Below are 6,292 nucleotides of genomic sequence, written 5' to 3'. Positions count from 1 at the left end.
ACCTGCAAAATCGGCAGTGTATCAAATACTTGTTCTCCCCACTGTATATATATATATTTTTTTTTTCACCCCCTTTATCATCCCAATTTCGTGATTACTATCTTGTCTCATCGCTGCAACTCCCCAACGGGCGCAGGAGAGGCGAAGGTCGAGTCATGCGTCCTCCGAAACATGATCCGCCAAACCACACTTCTTAACATCCGCTCGCTTAACCCGGAAGCCAGCAGCACCAATGTGTCGGAGGAAACACCGTTCAACTGACGACCAAGGTCAGCCTGCAGGTGCCCGGCCTGCCACAAGGAGTCGCTAGAGTGCGATGAGTCAAGTAAACCCCCCGCCAAACCCTGCCCTAATCCGGACGACACTGGGCCAATTGTGCGCCGCCCTATGGGACTCCCGGTCACGGCCGGTAATGACACAGCCTGGGATCGAACCCCAGGCTGTAGTGATGCCGCAACACTGCGATGCAGTGCCTTAGACTGCTGCACCACTTGGGAGGCATATAAAAAGGTTTTTATTACAGATATGATAGAAACAAGAAGTGTCGGTACAATTTCATAAATGTCGACAGAGAATTTGTTTGTTTGTTGGTGGGATCATTTTGTGTCTGTGAAATTAATTATGGAACAACTAAGGTAAAATCTCCTTCATGCACAAATATTGAAATAATAAACCATCATGTTCTCCCTGCATGTGCCATTAAACCCCTACAACTCATCCAGAATGCCGCAGCCCGTCTGGTGTTCAACCTTCCCAAGTTCTCTCACGTCACCCCCCTCCTCCGCACACTCCACTGGCTTCCAGTTGAAGCTCGCATCCGTTACAAGACCATGGTGCTTGCCTTTGGAGCAGCGAGGGGAACGGCACCTCTGTACCTTCGGGCTCTGATCAGTCCCTACACCCAAACGAGGGCATTGCGTTCATCCACCTCTGGCCTGCTGGCTCCCTTCCTCTGTGGAAGCATAGTTCCCGCTCAGCCCAGTCAAAACTGTTCGCTGCTCTGGCACCCCAATGGTGGAACAAGCTCCCTCACGACGCCAGGACAGCGGAGTCACTCACCACCTTCCGGAGACATTTGAAACCCCACCTCTTTAAGGAATACCTGGGATAGGATAAAGCAATCCTTCTACCCCCCCCACACACACAGCGGAGTCGCTCACCACCTTCCGGAGACATTTGAAACCCCACCTCTTTAAGGAATACCTGGGATAGGATAAAGTAATCCTTCTACCCCCCCAAAAAAAAATAATAATAATTGTAAAGTGGTTATCCCACTGGCTATAGGGTGAATGCATCAATTTGTGAGTCGCTCTGGACTAGAGCGTCTGCTAAATGACGTAAATGTGCCCTTGAGCAAGGCACTTAACCCTAATTGCTCCTGTAAGTCGCTCTGGATAAGAGCGTCTGCTAAATGACTAAAATGTAAATGTAAATGTATATGCTACATTGTACTACCACTACGATGTGGGATAGCATTAAGAGTTTTTAGGCAGATGAAATTAGTTATGATGAACTTCATGTTAGTGTTAAGTGATGGAGCTTTACAAATTTCCAATAAATATTGAGGGTATTATTTGAATGCTGGTGACATAATGATCGATGCTTCGCTGCCAATTATCAAATAAAAATGATATTGCTCTTATCCATATCTCATCATATAACCTACTCTGTCCACTTTATCAGCAAACTGTGGTCTAGCAAGCATGCTCCAAAACCAGATTGGGCAAGTTTGCTATTTATCACAACCATTTTAGTGACAAAACCATCTCTAGAGTTGAAAAGTCGATGGAAACACATTGAACTTCAGCTTTTTATTCGGTACATGGAAACTTCAGCGCAAAAGTGCTTTTTATGTGCACTAAGTCATCATACCCAGCATTTTAGTCAGTTTGATGGAAACACCTCTGGTGGGAAAATGTGCATATTCTTTAATGCATATTTTAGAATATTTGCATGAAAATCTGTCGCCAATTGGAAGGAAACCTACCTAATGATGCTATCCCAGATCACATGTTCTGGTCTGCTGTTAGTTGTGTGGAAACCCTACATGACCGACTGGGAAATGGGTGCCAGGACTGCCCCTGCTCTTGTACGGAGGGACGGGTTTCTGTACTGGCTCAGATATTTTCTTCCTTTCGAGAAAGCTTTTAGCAAGTATGGTGGATGCGTAACCAGGTCAGCACAGGGAAGCTTGGCTTGGATTGGCTCGACTCAGTAGTGTGAAGTAGTGTAATGAGCTCATAGAAGATGGAAGGAACATGTCAAATCACATTCAGGTCTTTGGAGTGGAGGCAACTGGCCTGATGACTAATCCCTATACAGTATAGTGTTAAGTGATGGTATATCTGGCTTCAGTGGATTTAAATGGTCAAAGGCATGAGCTCATAGAAGAGGAACAGATCAAATCACACCCAGGGCAGGGCTGTGGACTGGAGCAACTGCCCTAATGACTGTGCAGGATCTGATCTCTATATGCAGTAGCTATAGTGTCCACTGTCTGATCGAATATCTGGCTTCAGTGGATTTGAGTATAGCTGTGTGCAGTTGTCTAATTCGATTTAGTCTCTCTCAAGGGAATTCAACAATACGCAGTGAACTTTGACAACCCCCAGTCCCATGCAGCCATCCTCCTAGAATCCCTCCACCCCCACCTAGCCACCTAGCCTCCAAGGATTGTCACGGGTGTTCATAGATGTGCGGTACCAGGGCTGGGAGGAAAGTAGGAGAGAGAGGAGAATGGAGGGAGGCTATAATTAGAACGACCAACTCACAGCAAAAAACATTCCGTTTTCAATCTCCAGTCCTTGGTCTGCTGAGATACTGACATTCTCTTTTCTCTCTCTCTCTCTCTCTCTCTCTCTCTCTCTCTCTCTCTCTCTCTCTCTCTCTCTCTCTCGCTATCCCACCACTCTCACTGCTACCTCCCTCCTTCCTTTTTCACTCTGTTTTCGCCTCACTCTTTCTTTGTAATTTCGCTCTCTATCTGCATTCCCCTCCCTCTGAGTGAGTTAGAACTCCTCTGCGACTTAGTAGCTGTTCCAGCACAACACTAATGATGCAAATAGTCATCCCATCTTCTCGGTTCTAAGACCAAGGCTGTTGAAGTGTGTGTGTGTGTGTGTGTGTGTGTGTGTGTGTGTGTGTGTGTGTGTGTGTGCGTGTGTGTGTGTGTGTGTGTGTGTGCGCGTGCGTGCGTGTGTTTGTATGTAATGCCTTGAATGAAATAAAAAAGGCAACACATACATAAACACATAGCCCTGAGACATTTCAGCTGAAAGCAGTTGGTGCACTTTATTCTTTAGCAGCCAAAGTTGAATGAGAGGGAGAGTGGGGAGAGTGTATACTACCAGGTTAATGGCCCATCTTAAGTAGGGTCCTTAGTGCCTGGGGCAGCCTGAGTGGGAGAGCATGCAGGCAGGGCCCAGTCTTATTAGACCCTGGGTCAGGAACAATAGGGCTGGTGTGTGTGTGTGTGTGTGTGTGTGTGTGTGTGTGTGTGTGTGTGTGTGTGTGTGTGTGTGTGTGTGTGTGTGTGTGTGCAGTGTTGGGGAAGCTACTTCTAAAAATATGGTTTACCAAGCTGTCAATTATTTTACATTTACATTTTAGTCATTTAGCAGACGCTCTTATCCAGAGCGACTTACAAATTGGTGCATGATAGCCAGTGGGACAACCACTTTTTAAATTGTTTTTATTTATTATTATTATTATTATTTTATATATTTTGTGTGTGTGTGTGGGGGGGGTAGAAGGATTACTTTTATCCTATCCCAGGTATTCCTTAAAGAGGTAGGGTTCCAAGTGTCTCCGGAAGGTGGTCAGTGACTCCGCTGTCCTGGCATCGTGACGGAGCTTGTTCCACCATTGGGGTGCCAGAGCAGCGAACAGTTTTGACTGGGCTGAGCGGGAACTGTGCTTCCGCAGAGGTAGGGGGACCAGCAGGCCAGAGGTGGAAGAACGCAACGTCCTCGTTTGGGTGTAGGGACTGATCAGAGCCTGAAGGTAAGGAGGTGCCGTTCCCCTCACAGCTCCATAGGCAAGCACCATGGTCTTGTAGCAGATGCGAGCTTCAACTGGAAGTCAGTGGAGTGTGCGGAGGAGCGGGGTGACATGAGAGAACTTGGGAAGGTTGAACACCAGACGGGCTGCAGCGTTCTGGATAAGTGATAATTACTTCACACTGGAAGAAGTTAAGCTTCACTAAAGCTACCCTTAACAAAAATATAGTTTACTTAACTAAAGTTACTTTGAAAAAGTAGTTCACTACATCCAAACTACTTCATGATAAATAATCATATCTAAATCTGAAATATCATAGACTACAAATTACAAGAACGGATCATTCTGGAGTCAGATGTTAACAAAATGTTGAATTTAGCTAACTAAACACACAAACTATGTTTAAAGTTAGAATAAGGTAGTTCTGATGCCGAAAAAGAAACACAATTATTGCTTGCTATGTGTGTGCGTGCTTGTATGCATTTGTTAGTGTGTGTGTGTGTGTACATCTCCCACTATAGGATATCGCTCTCTACTAGCATGTATAGAGACATATGATGGAGATGGAGTGGAGATGTCTCCTTGATGCTGACTCACCCCCTGCATCTCTATAGCTCCATGCATCTCTATAGCTCCATGCATCACCTCTCTGTCAACAGCACTGAGAAGCACTGAGCGGCCACACCCTGCCCTGCCCTGCTCTGCTCTCTGTCTCTGTTGTAGAACTGCTACACAAGCCCGTTCTACCCTCCTTTCTCTGTCTCTGTCTCCATCTTAGGACTGCTATGGCAGCCCCTCCTCTCTCTCTCTGCCTCTCTCTGTCTTAGGAATGCTTGTTAGTCACTCTGACAGACACAACCCTACCATGCCCTGTCTCTGTCTTAGTTAGCCAACCCTGGTCTGCTCTCTCTGTCTCTGCTAGCTAGCCAGTCTGACATAACCCTGCCCTTCTCTCTGTCTCTTTCTCAATTTGTCTTTCCTCGATTTCTCATGTCATCGCTCCTCGCTTCTTTCTCAAAAGGCATCGGAGGAGAAGGTCCAAGGAGAAGGAAGCGAAGGGAGAGGACGCAAGGAATCGAGGAAAATACTAATTGAGAAAGAGCTATTGTCTCAGCACTGCTAGTGAACTATGGAAGCTATAGAGGTAGGACCAGGCAGTCGCAGGACTAGAATTGTAAATACAGCACTTTGCCGATGCAGGATGGTAAACTACACAGCTAATTGGCCAAGTTATAAGGCAGATGTATTATGTTATGGACTTTATAGTCTTCATAACCCTCCCTCTATTGGTTGGAACTATAGGGCCATCATTATTGCTGAGTTCAGTTACATAACAGCTAGCTCTCTTTGTTTATTTTATTTATGGAGGTGGCTGATGATTACAGCGATGATCGGCCAATTGGAAATGACACCCTATTCCCTAGATAGTGCACCTTATTTCATATAGTACACTACAGTTCCTTTTCATGAGGAATAGGGTGCCATGTCAGTCACATTCTCCATGAATACCAACCACTCTCTGCTACTGGCCCATGGTGTTGGTTAGTTTGTAAATATATCCTTCATGATCACAGAGTTATCACGTAAAGAGGTTATCATAGAGAGTTATCACATAGAGAGGTTATCACATAGAGAGGTTATCATAGAGAGTTATCGCACAGAGAGGTTATCATAGAGAGTTATCACATGGAGAGGTTATCATAGATATATCAAATAGAGAGGTTATCATAGATATATCATATAGAGAGGTTATCATAGAGAGATATCATATAGAGAGGTTATCATAGAGAGTTATCACATAGATCATATAGAGGGGGATGTGTTGTAAACAGTGGGAATACGTGTAATGTAAAGGGAGGGGTTCTAAATACAGTTACAAGCAGGAGAAGAGAAATATAGTCTCCTTCCTGCAGAGGACAGGGATGTATCTTACCTGGCAGGAGAAATTAGGTCTGTGTGTTCTACAGACTAGAGAGAAGTTGAGAAGGGGTACACTACAGTACAGTGGATAAGCAGGGTCATGGTAACTGGAGGGGGGTGTAGAAGAAGAAGAATTGAGAAAAGAGGAAAGAAAGAAACAAGGTCTTCTTGCATTAAGGAGCAACAAAGAAGGAACCGACCCGAGAGAGAGACTAGAGCAGAACCGACCCGACCAGTGAGAGGGCGTATGCGGCACACAAAGCACAAGTACTGCAGTTAGGGCATACATTTTGTATAGGAAATGGCTGTTGAGGAATTCAGCCCAGCCAAGGCAGGCAGGCAGGCAGTGCACTAATGTCAGAATGGAGCACTT

The sequence above is a fragment of the Coregonus clupeaformis genome, chromosome 30 (assembly GCF_020615455.1).
Source record: "Coregonus clupeaformis isolate EN_2021a chromosome 30, ASM2061545v1, whole genome shotgun sequence".
Taxonomy (NCBI): Eukaryota; Metazoa; Chordata; class Actinopteri; order Salmoniformes; family Salmonidae; genus Coregonus; species Coregonus clupeaformis.
This window is presented reverse-complemented; position numbering follows the sequence as displayed.